At 40.4% G+C, this 17,499-nt stretch overlaps 2 pseudogenes; both read right to left on the reverse strand.

The window, feature by feature from the left end:
• Positions 1-3,304: 3,304 nt before the first annotated feature.
• On the reverse strand, positions 3,305-4,863 carry LOC105553637 (annotated as a pseudogene).
• A 2,658-nt stretch (positions 4,864-7,521) lies between these two features.
• On the reverse strand, positions 7,522-16,598 carry LOC105553638 (annotated as a pseudogene).
• Positions 16,599-17,499: the final 901 nt, after the last annotated feature.

Consider the following 17,499-nt stretch of genomic DNA (forward strand, 5'->3'; position numbering starts at 1 on the left):
ATGGTTACCTGTGTTAGAAATTTGATGAATGATAGCTCAGAAGCCTAAATAACAACTGATATGTGGAAGTCTTATTTATTCACTCTATAAACCAACATCAACTGATTGGATTTCCTTTCTTTAGTCCGTTTTCTAACTGAATCCTAGTAATACTCCTTCACAAAATAGGTTTGTTAAAAAGCTCAGCAATATTAGAGATCTCCAGAAATTTTCAAGGATCAAAATAAATGGTAGGCTGTATTCCTGCCAATTTCTTCATACTCACTAAATGTTTAGGTATATTCTCATCTGGTTGGCTACAGAGAACAGGCACTTTTTTTTTTTTTTGAAACAGAGTCTTGATCTGTCACCCAGGCTGGAGTGCAGTGGTGCGATCTCGGCTCCCTGCAAGCTCCCCCTCCTGGGTTCACGCCATTCTCTTGCCTCAGCCTCCCGAGTAGCTGGGACTACAGGTGCCCACCACCACGCCCAGCTAATTTTGTTTTTGTATTTTTAGTAGAGAGGGTTTCACCGTGTTAGCCAGGATGGTCTCGATATCCTGACCTTGTGATCCCCCCGCTTCAGCCCCCCAAAGTCCTGGGATTACAGGCATGAGCTACCATGCCCGGTCCAGGCACATTTTTTAAGGATGACTCTCTGTATCACCAGGATTGTAGACAGTTCATCTAAAATGAATGCCAATGCATGTGTTACACATCTTAAAAACAAGTGTACCCAATGTCCAAGCAAATTCTCCACCTAGAAATTTACTTGAAGAAGATAATTAAAGACATACATAAACATTTAGTTGCAATGGTTGTATCAGTCAGAAAATAACTGGCACATTCAAACCAAGATAATTAGAGTGGTGTTAATTCATAAAGATGTGGAGGAGTTGTAGAAAAACTGCAAGGGATGGTGCAGGTGCCCAGGACTAGCAGCAGCAGCAAAGCTATCACCACCCTTAGGCCCAAAAGAAAGGGACAGGTTCTGAGAACTGGGAAGGAAGTGTTGTATAGAGTTAGCCACCTTGAGAAGAGCGCTCTTCGGTCGAGAAGTACAGCCAGTTCTAGGAGCCCTCACAACAAAGGAACCAGGGGACTGACACTCTGATCTCACCCTCGTCCCTCCAATCTCCTGCTGGGGAGAGATGTTGTCTGAAGCTGACCGGAAGCCAGAGGGCAAAGGAACTAGTTAATGTAACCCCTGAAGAAGAGTAGAGCCGAGAGAAAAATGGAAAAGGGTAGAAAGTGGATATGGAGGAATGAACAAGAGAGATCTGGCATAAAGATGTTCATTGAGGCACTGTTTATAATAACATAACATTGGAAATAATCTAAGTGTCCCAAACTGAAAGGAAATATAAACAATTTAAGGTATATACGCCAAGTGAAGTGCTATGCAATCCACTTGAAAAATGAAAAGCAGAAGATAGCTAGCTGATCACTAATGATACTTTGTTTAAAAGTGAAAAGGCAAAACGCCAATAAAATAATCATATTGATTTGGTAGCAATAATGGGCTTTAATTTTCAAAAATAAATGTTTTTTGCTAGTCTTACCATTCATTACGCTGTTATAAGTCTGTAACATCCAGTATGCAACCGTAATTTGAAATCCAAACAAATCCTCAATACATGGAAACTCACACTTGAATGTTCTACTTTAATATCCTAAGCAATATAGAATTACATACACGATAACAAGAGAAAACACTTCTTTAGCCCTGCCTTAAATTAAGAGGAGACACACAAATACATGTGTTACCTTTCAATTATGTCAAAAGACAATACAAATCTGTTGGTTAGGTATATCTCTGTTCACTGAATAATACCTGATTCACCTTCTTTCCCAATTATTTTATTTTAAAACCTTAACGTTGTTAGCATCAGGAAATGGAATAAATAGTGCCTATTCACAAATCATTTGCATCCAGTTTTACAATATGTAAAAGATCCTTATAATTGCCTTTCGTTGAATTGGTATACCATAGTCCACCGTAAAACTGAAGGAATGATACGGCAATCTTCAAGAATTTTACCTACAAAGTGAATGTGCACACTTTGGCACATTTTCTAAGCCCTAAAAGTTTATTTAAGGCCAAGTGTGGTGGCTTGCACCTGTAATCCCAGCACTTTGGGAGGCTGAGGTGGGCAGCTCACGAGGTCAGGAGATCAAGACCCTCCTGGCCAACATGGTGAAACCCTGTCTCTACTAAAAATACAAAAATTAGCTGGGCGTGGTGGCGCACGCCTGTAGTCCCAGCTACTCAGGAGGCTGGAGCAGGAGAAACACTTGAACCCAGGAGGCAGAGGTTGCAGTGAGCCAAGATCTTGCCACTGCACTCCAGCCTGGTGACAGAGTGAGACTCCACCTCAAAAAAAAAAAAAAAAAAAAAAAAATTTGTCTAGAAAAGGAATTCAGTGGATGAACTTGTAAATAGTCATCTCAGATTCTGAATCTATAAAAATTCATCACATTGTTGTTGGGACAAATTGAGATAAGGCAACAATTTTTTCCAAGTCAATATATTGAGAAAACAGAACTGTATTTCTACAATAAGTCACTATCTTTTATTTTTTTAAAGAAAATCAGTGAAAGAAAAACAAAAACCTTTGGTTCACTTATGTACTCATGAGTGGAAAAAAAATTATATGTAAATCCCACTCCTTAAAAAACTTAGGTACAAATTACAGTACTACAGATAACCCTCCATTTACTTCTTTTGTTTCACATGGAGACCTTGGTGATTCAATTCATTTTAAGACACCTAAGTATGAGTTCTCCAGGGAAATATTACACAAACTGGAAGCATCTTGGAACTTTTAAGTATATTCCAAAATATATTTTTTTATGCATGCTTTAAACAAACAGTATTTTTTAAAATCAGAGAATCTAAACAAAAAGAATGATGAGCACTAGCATCTAAGTTTTCTGACTTTAGCATTTAAGTAGTCTGACATAGCATTCATTAGTAACCAAGCTGCCCTAAACATGTACAATCCGAATCATGATTTGTTAAATATTACACCCTACTTCCCCAGAACATTTAGGCTGGTCATAAAGTTAAAAATGTGTGAGTAAGTACGTAAGCATCATCAGTTATGGACAGCCTCTTGTATAAATTGCTGTTTAGCAATACACAAACTGCTTCAAAGATTTATGCTTATGGGTAGACATTCAATTATATCAATAAAACAGCACGTCCTGAAAATATGGGCACATTTTAAAACCTACTAAGATGATTCTGTTAACCACAACCGTCCCACAATATGACTGAGTAATAATAAGAATCTACTTTAAAAGCCAAAAAAAAAAAAAAAAAGTTAATCAGCATAGTGAATGATTGATTCAACATAGCTCCTAGGGAACAGACCAGTCACCTGATTGAAGACTCCTTCATATAAGCCATCACCATTCTTTATAACATAAATGACTGCATCCTCCAGAAATGACAGCTCATCACCCTTGTCTTTTGTATAATCATACACTGCAATGATGTTCTCAATATAATTATTGGAGGACCAAGCAATATCCTTATCTGCATATGAAACATTATACTGAACTACTGCAGCCTCCTCATCTTCATAATCCACTGGAGTGGGTGGTGGTGGAGGTGGAAAGTCATCAAACATGAGAACATTATCTGGTGGTGTCGGTGGTGGAGGAGTTAAACTATCCAATAATAGGGAGTGAAGGTGTAGGTATAGCAATGTGAATACTAACACTACTGCTTCCTCTGTTTTCTTGACTTGCCTTCCTCCACTACTTTCATTGTGTGCCTTGATTTCTGATTTAATGAAGCTGACCTGCCTGGATTATGATGACTTCCAAACCTAGCAGGATGCATCATATATATAGTCATTAGAAACAGTTGGGGGTTTAATGGGTTCCAGGGTTTTATAAAGAGTATTCTGTCCCAGTAATTCCTGGCCTCATATGGGAGGACTTGGTGGTTTTGGATAGAAGGATTTGTTCTTGGCAGTGTGCCAATTATTTTATTTATTTATTTATTTTTGACAGAGTCTTGCTCTGTCACCCAGGCTGGAGTGCAGTGGCACGATCTCAGCTCACTATAACCTTCACCTCACAGGTTCAAGCAGTTCTCCTGCCTCAGCCTCCTGTGTAGCTGGTATTATAGGCACCCGCCACCACGCCTGGCTAATTTTTTGTGTTTTTAGTAGAGACAGGGTTTCACCATGTTGGCTAGGCTGGTCGCAAACTCCTGACCTCAGGTGATCCACCCGCCTCGGCCTCCCAAAGTGCTGGGATTCCAGGCGTGAGCCACCGTGCCTGGCCAGCAGTGTGCCAATTCTTGCAGGCTGGTTATTGACATGCTTGACACCATGGCTCACATCATTCAGAACTGTGTAGGCAATGTGTATCCGAACATACCTTATAAGACGCTCCATATTTGCAGGCGCTATTACTTTGTGAATTCTTGATGTAATTTTATGTGTTGTCCAAATACCAAACTCTCTTTGAGCCACTTTCTCTTTATTAATATCCACAGTCTGTGAGATATGATTGATGAAAGACTCCATTCTTCAAAGTTGAAAGTCTTGGATGTTCAGCAACTGGAGTACATTGTTAGACACTGCAGTTTTTTGATAAGTGACACTAACTAGAGATCTTGTTATGTAGGCTTTGGTCTCTTCTAAAGCTTTTCTCTTGTCTTCACAGTAGTTTGCCACCTGGGTCAGGTTCTGGTAACTCTATCAGTGCCCTCTTGTGAGGCAGGATCTCCTCCTCTAGTAACATCTGCAGCTCTGCCATTTTCCACCCTTCTGTATTGGTTCCTCTTTCACTAAAGAAACAGAGGCAGCAAGTTCTACTGAGGCTCCCAGCACCTCATAGCCTGGATCCAAACCACCTTGCCACCTGGTGTTGTCAATTTGTTAATATTTTGTTGAGGATTTTCGTATCTATGTTCATGAGAGATATATCTGTAGTTTTCTTGTAATGCCTTTGTCTGATTTTGGTAGTAAGATAAGTATGGCCTCACAGAATGAGTAAAGTACTACTTCTGCTTCTATTTCTAGAAGAGATTGTAAATAATTAATGTAATTTCTTCCTTAAATGTTTGGTAAAGTTACCAGTGAACCCATCTGGGCTTTCTGTTTTGGAAGGTTATTAATTATTGATTCAATTTATGTAGTAGACACAAGCCTATTCAGATCATCTATTTCTTCTTGCGTGAGTTTTGGCAGATAGTGTCTTTCAAGAAATTGGTCCCTTTTTATCTAGGTTATCAAATTTCTGGATATAGAACTGTTCATAATATTCCTTTATCATCCATGTATTAATAGTATATATGGGACTTTCAGTCATGTACTCTTTCATTTCTGATATTAGTCATTTGTGTTCTCTCTCTATTTTTCTTAGTCTGGCTAGAGGCTTATTACTTTTGTTGATCTTTACAAAAAACTAGCTTTTGATTTTATTGACTTTCTCTATTGACTTCCTGTTTTCCATTTCAATGATGACTGCTCAAATGTTTATTATTTCTTTTCCTCTGTTTACTTTGAATTTAATTTGTTCTTCTTTTTCTAGTTTCCTTAGGTGGAAGTTTAGATGATTGACTGTAGATTTTTCTTCTTTTCTAATATATTTATTTAATGCTATAAGTTTCCTTCTAAGCACTACTTTCACTGCATCCCACAAATTTTGATAAGTTGTATTTTCCTTTCATTTAGTTCAAAAGATTTTTTAATTTTTCCTGAGATTCCTTTTTTGACTTGTGTGTTATTTAGAATTGTTAAATCTCAGGCCGGGCGCGGTGGCTCAAGCCTGTAATCCCAGCACTTTGGGAGGCCGAGGCGGGCGGATCACGAGGTCAGAAGATCGAGACCATCCTGGGACACGGTGAAACCCCGCCTCTACTAAAAAATACAAAAACTTAGCCGGGCGAGGTGGCGGGAGCTTGTAGTCCCAGCTACTCGGGAGGCTGAGGCAGGAGAATGGCGTAAACCCAGGAGGTGGAGCTTGCAGTGAGCTGAGATCTGGCCACTGCACTCCAGCCTGGGCGACAGAGCGAGACTCCGAAAAAAAAAAAAAAAAAAAAAAAAAGAATTGTTAAATCTCCAAGTATTTGGGGATTTTTCCAGCTATCTTTCTGTTATTGATTTCTAAGTTTAATTTCCTTGTGGTCTGAGAGGAGATATTGTATGATTTTTATTGTTTTTAGTTTGTTAAAAATTAAATGGGTCTGTCTTGGTGAATGTTCCATGGAAGCTTGAGAAGAATCTATAACTTCCTGTTATTGGATGAAGTAATCTACAGATACCAACTATATCCAGTTGATGAATGGTGCTGTTGAGTTCAACTATGTACTTACTGATTTTCTGTCTGCTGTATTTGTCCATTTCTGATACAAGGGTGTTAAAATCTCCAACTGTAATGGTGGGTTCATCTATCTCTCCTTGCAATTCTATCAGTTTTCACTTTATGTATTTTGATGTCCTATTGTTAGGTGCATACATATTAAGGATTATTATGTCTTCTTGGAATACTGACCCTTTTATCATTATGTAAGTTGGTTCTTTTCTTTTCTTTGAGACAAAGTCTTGCTCTGTGGGCCAGGCTGGAGTTCAGTGGCATGATCTCTCACTGCAACCTCTGCCTCCCAGGTTCAAGCGATTCTCCTGCCTCAGCCTCCCGAATAGCTGGGATTACAGGCATGCACCACCATGCCCAGCTAATTTTTTTATTTTTAGTAGAGACAGGGTTTCACCATGTTGGCCAGGCTGGTCTCGCACTCCTGACCTGAGGTGATCCACCAGCCTCAGCCTCCCAAAGTACTGGGATTATAGGCATGAGCCACCACGCCCAGCTGGTTGGTGAATTTTTTTTTTCCTCTTAGTACTTTTAAATATTTCACTCCATTCTCTTCTAGTTTGCATGGTTACTGTGGAGAGGTCACATGTAATCCTTATCATTGTTCCTCGAAAGGCAGATTATTGTTTCTCCGGCTCTTTTCAAATTTTTCTTTGTCTTCATCTGAAATTTGAATATAATATGTCTAGTTGTAATTTTTTCTTTGGCATTTATCCTGCTTGATGTTCTCTGAGCTTCCTGGATCTGTGCTTTGGTGTCTGACATTAATTTGGGGAAATTCTCAGTCTTCATTGCTTCAAATATTGCTTCTGTTCCTTTTTTATCCTTCTGATATTCCCATTATGTATATGCTATGCTTTTTGTAGTAGTCCCACAGTTTTGAATATTGTGTTCTGATTTTTCAGTCTTTTTTCTCTCTGCTTTTCAGTTTTACAAGTTTCTATTGCAATATCCTCAAGCTCAGAGATTCTTTCCTTAGTCATATCCAATCTCTAATAAGCCCATCAAAGGCATACTTCATTTCTGTGACAGTCTTTTCGTATCTCTAGCATTCTTTTTTTAGAATATCCATCTCTCTGTTTATGTTGTCTATTCCATGTTGTCTGCTTTTATCATTGAAACCCTTAGCTTATCGATTATAGGTTTTCTTGGGGGAATTTGTATTATTTTAATTATTTTTATGTACAGAAAACTCAACAGTGTACATTTAACTCACTTTGGTGGCAAGTTCTTTAGCCTTTGCCTTTTCCATATGGGCAATGTGAGCCACAGACTTGGGACCCAGGGCCTTGCCTCCCCATTGACAGTGGATCTCACCAGATCTGTCATTGTAATTGGTCCTGATAGCTTCCACCAGCTTAGCCAAAGCCCCTTTGTTTTCCGAGTTAATCTGTGTGAAAGCAACATTGGTGTAGGTCTTCCTGTGGACTAGACATCCCAGCCTTGCCTTCCTTTGGATAATGCAGTAAGGGACCTCCATTTTATGACACAGGGCAGGCAGGAAGACAAGTAGCTTGATGGGCTCCACATCCCGTGCAATCACCACGGGCCGAGCCTTCTTGTTCTCCACCAAGGTGGTGACGATGTTAATTCCTGCTCAAAGGACAGGTGGTCTCTTAGTGAGGATGCCCAGTTTGCCCGGAGCTTTCTTCTCAGCCAGGGTCAACAGCCTCTGCTGCTTCTCTTGCTTTGTCTCTGGGCCAACTTAAACAGCTGAGTAGCTGTTTGGCGTTCCAGGGCCTGGGAGAACTGGTTAATCGCAAGAGGCACTTTCAGCCACTTATAGGGAATGGCTCTCTGCCCTCATATAGCGGGGCCATTTCACAAAACGGGTGAGGTCCCTTTCAGGCTGGATGTCCTGACCAATGCCAAAATTCTTAGGCTTTTTCTCAAACAGGGGATTCACCACTTTCTTGGCCTCCTGCTTCTTTACGACAGAGGGGGCCAGAGCCACCTTTTTGCCCTTGGCCTTCTTTTCAGCATCTTGGGTGGCAGGAGGAGAGAGCAATTATAGTTTTTTAAATTCCAAATCAGATAATTCCAACATTCCTGCCATATCTGAGTCTGGTTCTGATGCTCATTCAGTCTCTTCAAACAGCGTTTTTTGCCTTTTAAGCTTTTGTTAAAGGTGAACATGGTGTACTGGGTCAAAAAAAAAAAAAAAAGTAAAATAAATAGCATTTTAGTAATGCAGTGGTAAGGTGTCAGGGGAGAGGAAGTGTTCTATAGCCCTGCAGTTAGGTCTCAGTTTTTATTGTTTTCTTTCTCTCTCTCTCTCTTTCCTTCTCTTTCTTTCTTTCTTTCTTTCTTTTTTTTTTTTTTGAGACAGAGTCTTGCTCTGTCACCCAGACTGGAGTACAGTGGTGCAGTCATGGCTCACTGTAGTCTCATCCTTCCAGGCCCAGGCAATCCTCCCATCTCAAACTCCCCAGTGGCTAGAACCACAGGTACGCACTACCATGCCTGGCTCATTTTTGTATTTTTAGTAGAGACAGGGTTTCACCATGTCGGCCAGGCTAGTCTCAAACTCCTGACCTCTGATGATCTGCCCGCTGAGCCTCCCAAAGTGCTAGGATTACAGTGTGAGCCACTGCACCCAGCCTAGTCTCAGTCTTTTGTTGAACCTGTGCCCCTGCACTGTGAACTTCACGCGTGCTTTTCAGGTGTTTTTCCTCTTAGGTGAGCCAAGATAGTTAGAGGAGGCTGGAGTTGGGTCTTTCACTTCCCCCAGGTAGGTGAGGGCATGATAAAGCCCCGGCAAGTTGGGCTCTGGTAAAATAGTTTCTCCTGAGGAAGGCCTTGTTAGGAAGGAGCAAACACTCTGGTGTGTTTCAAAATGGTTCCTTTTTCCCCTCCCGCTGCCAGAAGCACAATATTTATGATCTAATATGATATGTCTAGTTGCAATGTTTTTGGCATTCATCTTGCTTGATTTTGAGCTTCCTGGATCTGTGGTTTGGTATTAATTTGGGGGAAATTCTCAGTCATTATTGCTTCAAATATTGTTTCTGTTTCTTTATTATCCCATAATATTATCCAATATTTATTGTGAGGACCTGGTAGACTTCCCAGAAGTAAAACTCACAAAAATGTGCCCCCATCCCCAACTCGACTGGGTCTCCCTGGAATTTTTAACTCTCAGAGCTGCCCACACTGAGCCTCTATTAATTCATCAATTACAGTTCAGTTATCCTGCCACTGGTTCCGCAGAGGTTTCTGCTCCAGTAAGTTGTGATTCTGCTCTTGCCTGTCTGTCTCTCCAGTCTTTGAGGCAGCAGTTTGCCCTGTGATCTCAGTCTCTGACAGATCTAAGAAGAGTGCTCGATTTTTCAGTTTGTTCAGCTTTTTACTTATTGAAAGGCCAGAGTGGTAACTTCTGAGCTTCTTACATGCCAGGTGGGAAACCAGAAGTCCTATCTAGGTTTTTTAAAAATTCATGTATTATATGTAATTTATCTAAAATTGACATGTATTACTTATATAGTAAAGAAAAAGGTTCATTTTTGCTTTGTTTTTCCTGCTTAACATATGCAGTTTCTTCCTCAGTAAAGCTCAAGTCTAAGGCTTCTGAGGCTAGATTCCATATAAGGAGCAAACAGGATTTGGGAAATACTATTCTACTATAGACCATGCTTTATCATAATGGCTTTTAAATTTGCATTTGTTGCCTCATGACCACAAAATAGCTGTTGTGATTTCAGATATTATATCTCAATTCAAGGTAAGAAGAGAGGAAAAGCAGCATAAGCCCTGTCTGTCCTTTTCACTAGGAAGACAGAAAATCCTTAACAAATCCTGCTTCAGTCTGGTTGACCAGACCTATGTTTCAGGGATGCTCCTAGCTACAAGAGGCTAGGGAAAGAAGGCTCTGAATGGAAACGTGGTGGGCAGGCAAGAAAAGTATTGAGAATGACTGCTGGGTTAGACAATCCAACGTAACTTTAGAATATTTGAAAATGGTATTAACCTTTCCTTCGCATTATTGATCATTCCTTCTGCACAGACAAGAATCAGACACTGACTAAGCTTGTGAGTTTAATGTAACCCTGCTGACTCATAGTGTTTATTCAAAACCAATACCTTGATATTATCAACTGAGTCAGGACTGAGCAAAACTGTTTTTAATAAAACAATTTGAAGTTCTAGCAGGAGAAAACACGATTGTTTTAATCTCTATCAACCCCACTTTCCCACCTTATTAATTATACTTTTGGAAGATCTGGATAAGCCTACTCAATCTTCAAGTCTCATTAAATATTTCCTCTTTATTGAGTCCTTCCCTAGACCATAAATCAGTTTAAGAACTCCCTGCTTTATGTTCTCATAGGCCTCTGTTCTTCCCTTACCACAATACTAATGCTTTATTTCAATTCCTGATTAGAGTTCTGCCTACCTGACTAAAAACTAAAGTTCATTGACGTCAAGGATCATCTTCCCTGTTCACTGCTGATATGTAGTATAGACTGTCAATAAATGTTTATTGAGTGAATGAATGATTGCATCCCCCTTCCAACACCACCAAAAACTTCAAGATATCTATTATCCTATAATTGCCACACAGGGTCAAATTAGGACATCAAAACTACTCAGAATAGTTAAAGCAGAGGGAATTTACTACACTGAATTGATAACACAGGAGATAAAAGATGCTGAGACTGGATCTCAGCATCTGAGACTACCTGAGAAGACTACCTGAGAACGGATGGTACCCCAGATGGGCAGAACAACAGCAAGAAGCTCTTAGGACCCTTGGGTTGGAGGGACAACAGGAAAAACCAGTATTACCACAACCCCAGGGGGTCACAAATGTACAGCAGAAGTCCCAGTACAGTGTGGTTCACCTGGGTCCCCTATTTAGAGTCTCACAAGGTCAAAATCAAGATGTTGGCAGGGCTGCATTCCTTTCTGAAGGCTCTAGGTATAAATCTGCTTCCAAGCCCGTTCAGGTTGTTGGCAAATTCAGCTCCATGATAATGTAAGACTGTGGTCCCAGTTTCCTTTGTGTGGTGCCAAATAGGAGTGACTTTCAACCTCTAGAGGCTGCCCACATTCCTTGGTTCATGCCTCCCTTCATCTTCAGAGCCAGCAATGGCAGATCAAGTCTTTCTCATGCTTCCAATTTCCCGGACGTCCCCTCTGCCTTATCTCTCCTGCTCCCGGCCAGAGAACTCCTCTTTTAAGGGCTCATGTGATTAGAGTGAGTCCACACGGCTAATTCACAATAGTCTTCCCATCTCATAACCTTAATCACATCTACAAAGTCCCTTTTGCCAGGCAATGTATGGACATCTTTGAGGAACCATTATGCTGGCTATAACAGCCTCCCATTAGTCAAACTCAGCTCGATTTCAGCTGGTACAAGGGGCTGAGAAACAGGCCTGCAGAGCAGGAGAAGAGTGAGGAATAGATCTGAGGACAAGCAAGCTCAGAATCACTACATTCTAAGATGACAACATGTTTTTTCTTCTCAAACTTGGACTGGCCTAACAGATAATTGGTCCGGTTTCAACTTGTCAAAGATAATGAATTAATCCCAATTACTATAAAAACAAACAAACAAAACCCACAGTGGTAACATACCCTGCAATTATATTAATTCAAATATAACGCAGTTGTCAATTGGCTTCCATTATCTGCCCACCCCTGACTCTCAAACAAAGGTCAGTGAAAATTATTATTTTCTGCAGGGGAATATGAAAATGAGGCCTAGGCCAGGGAGGGAAAATGCATACAATTCCAATCTCAAGAAGTGCAGAGTGTGAAGTGAGTCGCTGAGTCCACAGTGTATTCTTGGCCCAGTTTCTCTGGATTAAGCCATCAAGATGAAAGCCAACTAACCCAGAGATTCCTGGAATCATTGTTGCTGTCCCAGAAGACTCAGCCAGCCACAGGACCCAGAGTTGTCCCCAGAAATATTTATGTCAATAAACTGCTGCCATATGATATCAAACTCTAGCAGGGACCAGGATAGATTGGATAGCAGAGTCAAACTCCTAAAATTATCCAGGGCAATCAATGAACAACTCTACCTTGTTGTAACGTTGTACCCTAAATAGTTTTATTAACCCCAAAATAACAAGACTACATTTTGTACTGCTTAAGTTTTTGGACCACACAAGTTTCAGAGATGGTATTTACAGTATTTCAAAACTCAAACGATTATTTTTGGTAATCATCCTCCAACATTTAATTTGCTTCTCATTAACAAGCCTGCATGGCAACAATGCCTAAAATGGTTACTTCAACATTGAATTTTGTGAAAGCAACAAAAGAACTGTTGACAATAACAGAACTAGTACATGGAATGAGAACACTACACTCAAGCATAATGAATACTATAGATGACCAATGTTGCAAGGAGGAGTTCTGCCAGAAACACTCATTCCCCTCTCAGTGAAAAAACCTTTAGTGAGGTTGATGTGACTGAGGATAGGCTCTACTCTGGTCCGCATTACATTTTGTACTGTCCAAACTCTGCTATGCCTTTCCTCTCTTGTCTCACTCAGGTCTGCATGCAATAGGATGTCACTTTCTTGCATCCCTTGACCTTTAGCAGAAATTATCAGTCTTTGGTTGTTTAAAATTCACCTTGCCTGGTGCAATGACTCACACGTGTAATCTCAGCACTTTGGGAGGCTGAGGTGGGCGGATCACGAAGTCAAGAGATCGAGACCATCCTGGCCAACATGGTGAAACCCCATTTCTACTAAAAACACAAAAATTAGCTGGGCATGGTGGCACGTGCCTGTAGTCCCAGCTACTCAGGTGGCTGAGGCAGGAGAATTGCTTGAACCCGGGAAGCAGAGGTTGCAGTGAGCCGAGAATGCGCCACTGCACGCCAGCCTGGCGACAGAGCGAGACTCCATCTCAAAAATAAATAAATAAATAAAATTCACCTTAAGGACAGTTCTTAAAGAAGTTTGCTCCTTTCAGTACACCCTACAAATGCAGACTCCTGTTACCAAGTGCCCTGGAAATGAGGCTTCTCTCTCTTCTCATGGCCCAGGAGCTTTCTCCTCTCTCTCATATGAACTCTTTGTATTCTCTCTCCAGTGGTCTATAAAGAGATGCTCTCAGTTCCACTCTTTTGTGTTGCATATATTTGTCAGCCACCAAAGAAAGGGTTAATTTCTCCTTTGGTAGAAAGAGAAATTTTCTGATTGAGGTCTGAGCTGAAAACCAGTGCCTCTTAGGGCAGGAACCTGTGTTACATGATCTTTGAAGTTTAACACTTCAACATTTTTCCTGGCTGCTAAAGCTTGAGCTGTTTTTTAAATTTTATTTTAAAGTATACATACAGTAATATTTACTCTTTCTGCTGTACAGTTTTATGAGTTTTGACAAGTACATAGAGTGTATAAACCACCATCACAATCAACATTCAAAACAGTTCTGTTGGCCAAGCGCGGTGGCGCACCTGAAGGCAGGTGGATCACCAGAGGTCATAAGTTTGAGACCAGCCTGGCCAACATGGAGAAACACTCTCTGTACTAAAAATACAAAAAATATCCAGGTATGGTGGCAGGCACCTGTAATCCCAGCTACTTGGGAGGCTGAGGCAGAAGAATCACTTGAATCCAGGAAGTAGAGTTTGCAGTGAGCCGAGACTGTGCCACAGCACTCCAGCCTAGGTGACAGAGCGAGACTCTGTCTTAAAAAAACAAAACAAAACAAAAACAGTTCTGTCATCCAAAAAATCTTCTTTAACTGCTCCTTCATAATCAACCTTAACTCCAGTAACCACGGATCTGTTCTTGATGCCTGTAGTTTTGCCTTTACAAGGATGTTATAGAAATGAAATCATACAATGTATAGCCTTTTGAGTGTGTTTCTTTCACTAAGCATAATGCATCAGATTCATTCATGTTGTTGCATATATCAATAATTGGTTCCTTTTTTATCACTGAATAGTATTCCATTGTGTGGGGCATTAGTTTCTTATGGCTGCTATAAGAAATTACCACATTGATAGCTTAAAGCAACAGAAATTTATTCTCTCACAGTTCTGGAGGACAGAAGTCCAAAATCAGTATTACTGGACTAAAATCAAGGTGTTGGCAGGGCCTCTGGAAATTTTAGGGGCTAATCTGTTCCTGGCCAGCTACTGATGGCTGCCAGCATTCCTTGGCTTATGGCCACATCACTCCAATCTTTGCCTCTCTGGTCATAGTGCCTCCTCTTCCGTCTGTCTAGAGTCAAATTTCCCCTTAACTTCCATTTATAAAGATACATGAAATCTCCCCATGCCAGGATCCTTATCTTAATCACATTTGCAGTCCTTTTTTTTTCTTTTTCTTTGCCATATAAGGTTACATTCACAGGTTCCAGGTATCAGGATATGATATTATCTGAGGGGTCATTATTCAGCCTTCCACGTGAATATGCCAGAGATTATTTATTCATTCATCCATTGAAGGACATTTGGGTTGTTTCCGGGTTGGGATAATTTATGAATAAAGCTGCTACAAGTATTTGCATAAAGGTTTTTGTTTTAAGTTTTCATCTCTCTTGGGTAAATACCTGAGAGTGAGACTGCTGGGATAAATAGTAGCATAGTTCAACTTTATAAGAAACTGTCAGACTGATTTCCAAAGTGGTTGTACCGTTTTGCATTTTCACCAGCAGTATTTGAGAGGTCCAGTTCCTCCACAACCTTGTCAACAGTTGACTGTCAGTTTTTCTGATTGTAGTCATTCTAGTAAGGATGTAGTGGTATTTCCCTGTGGTTTGGTTTTACTTTGCATTCCCCTAATGACTAGTAAGGTTGAGCATTTTTATTCTGTGTTGAAATTTTAATGTTGCATCATTTCATTCCCTCTCTCACTTGACTATATTTTCTCTTAGCTCTCCAAATGTGCTTTAGTAATTGTTTAGAATTAATTAGCCACTTAATAGGTAAAAATCTTATAATTATTAGCTTCTCATGAAGTTAAAACTACTGAGTAACTTTCACTGTAGAGGAAAATTCTTTTTTTTTAACCTTGCACCTCCAGCTCAAAGGAAGGAATTCTGTCAAGATGAGTCATCATGGTATTCACAAAATATATACAAGATGCATGGTTACCGTGAGGTGATTAGTAAGATTGGTTAAGAGTATGTCTATAACGTACATGTGTTATTTTTCATCTTTATGCATCTTTTTGGATTAATACTCTATGTGTACCAAAATAATATGGGGAATCTTCCCTTCAAAAATCTGGGTGGAATACAATATTTCTAACTCAGTTTAAGTCCATATAACTAGATCTTTAGGGCATGCATGGGCCTGAAGTTCAACAAACCAGATTTGCTTAGAAGCAATTTTCTTAACCAATGAAATACTGCCTCTGAAGCTGCCAGAAACTCTGAATATCATCAGGTCTACTGAGGCACTTGGAGAGTAATAAACCATTTGAATAAGAATCCACCTACTGTTGAATGCCAAAACTCGCTCAGGCTAGTTGGTACATAAAATATGCCTCTATGTTTCCAATAGCTCCAGGATAAATGTCCTGTGCCAGAGAAATAGAACAGGCAAGGCAAAAACCTCTGGAGGCTTACAAGATAGGAGAAGTGACAATCTTAGCACAAAAGGCTCAAGTATAGAATATTATTCTTTTAAAAAATATTATTAGAATATTTTTATTAACAAAAAATAGTAGTAGAAATGGTGTGCCAGTACACTTGTGGCATATATGTTAATCAAAAATAGTAACTATCTTTTATGGCATGTTTATACTATTGTGCCAACCCTAATATAAGTAGTTGACATAAATTAAGTCATTTAAACCTTACAACTAACCCAACAGTAGGTACTATTTTTATTTCCATTTATGGATGAAGAAACCAAGAAACAAAGAGTTGAAATGACTTTTCCAAGGTCCCAGTGGAGCATCACACAGAGGCAGACAGGCCCCACCAAGGCAGATGGCAACTGCTGTCCAGGAACTGTTGCTGCATCTCCTACACCCAACCAATGACCAGACTGATCATGGAGCTTTTCAAAATTCTGATTCCTAGGCCCTGCCCCCAGGATGCTGGTTCAGTCAGCCTGAATTCTGCATTGCTTTTGTAGATTTCCCAGGTGATTCTGAGCATTAGCTGGGTTGCCAATATCAGGTTGGTTTCCCATTGGTGAGTTGGCAATGTTTTTTTGCTGGTGGATCATTAAGTTCCTTCAGACCACATAATACTCCACATCATAGGCAATGGGGCAGGTTACTACTTTAAAAATTTCTAATACAATGTGTAAAAGTCAGGATTAGTATTTTACTTACATATGATACTTCTCGGACCTGAGCTCATCTTCCATTAAAACATATTTTAGCCAGGTGCTGTGGTTCACCCCCATAATTCCAGCACTTGGGAGGCCAAGGCAGGAAGGTCACTTGAGGCCAGAAGTTCAACCAGCCTGGACAACATAGCAAGACTCCATCTCTACAAAAAATTTAAAAATTAGCCAGGCATGGTAGTTTGTGCCTGTAGTCCCAGCCACTCAGGAGGCTGAGGTGAGAGGATCACTTGAGCCCAGGAGTCCAAAGCTGCAGCAAGCTATGACAGCACCACTGCACTCCAGCCTGGACAACAGAGCGAGACCCTGTCTCTTTAAAAAACAAAAACAAGCAAAACAAAACATTTTAATTGTTGTGCATAGTATATATGTGCATTTTTGTTAAATTAAGACTTATAATCTCATAATTATCATGGTTTTCCCCAAATGCTGGCGATGACAAATTTCTATTTCTGTCCCAGACCTTGAACCCCCAGCCTAAAAATCATATTGCATATTGGATGTTTCTTCCTGGAAGAATGTCAAACTGAACAAGTCTGAAACCGGTCTTTGTGCATCACAGCCCAGCCAAACCTGTTACTTCTCGTGCATTCCCTTTCTTGATGATTGGCTTGTCCACCCACTCAGCCACACCAGCCAAAATGCTGGGAGTCATTTGGATTCCACTGCCTCCCCCACTTCCCATGACCTGACAGCCCACCTGCTTCCCACGACCTCCCCTTCCTGCTGCCACTGCCCCAGATCACGCCACTTCTTGGAGGACAACGCGGGGTCTATCTCCCAGCTCCCTATCTTGGGCTGCACTGCTTCCAGAGTGCTTGCTTTCTTTTCTTTCTTTCTCTCTGTGCTTTCGCTTTTGGGTCTAAGCTTCACTTTTTTAAAATGACACAATCTGTTTCAAATATATAGTTGAGT

The sequence above is a fragment of the Mandrillus leucophaeus genome, unplaced genomic scaffold (assembly GCF_000951045.1).
Source record: "Mandrillus leucophaeus isolate KB7577 unplaced genomic scaffold, Mleu.le_1.0 Scaffold60, whole genome shotgun sequence".
Lineage (NCBI taxonomy): Eukaryota > Metazoa > Chordata > Mammalia > Primates > Cercopithecidae > Mandrillus > Mandrillus leucophaeus.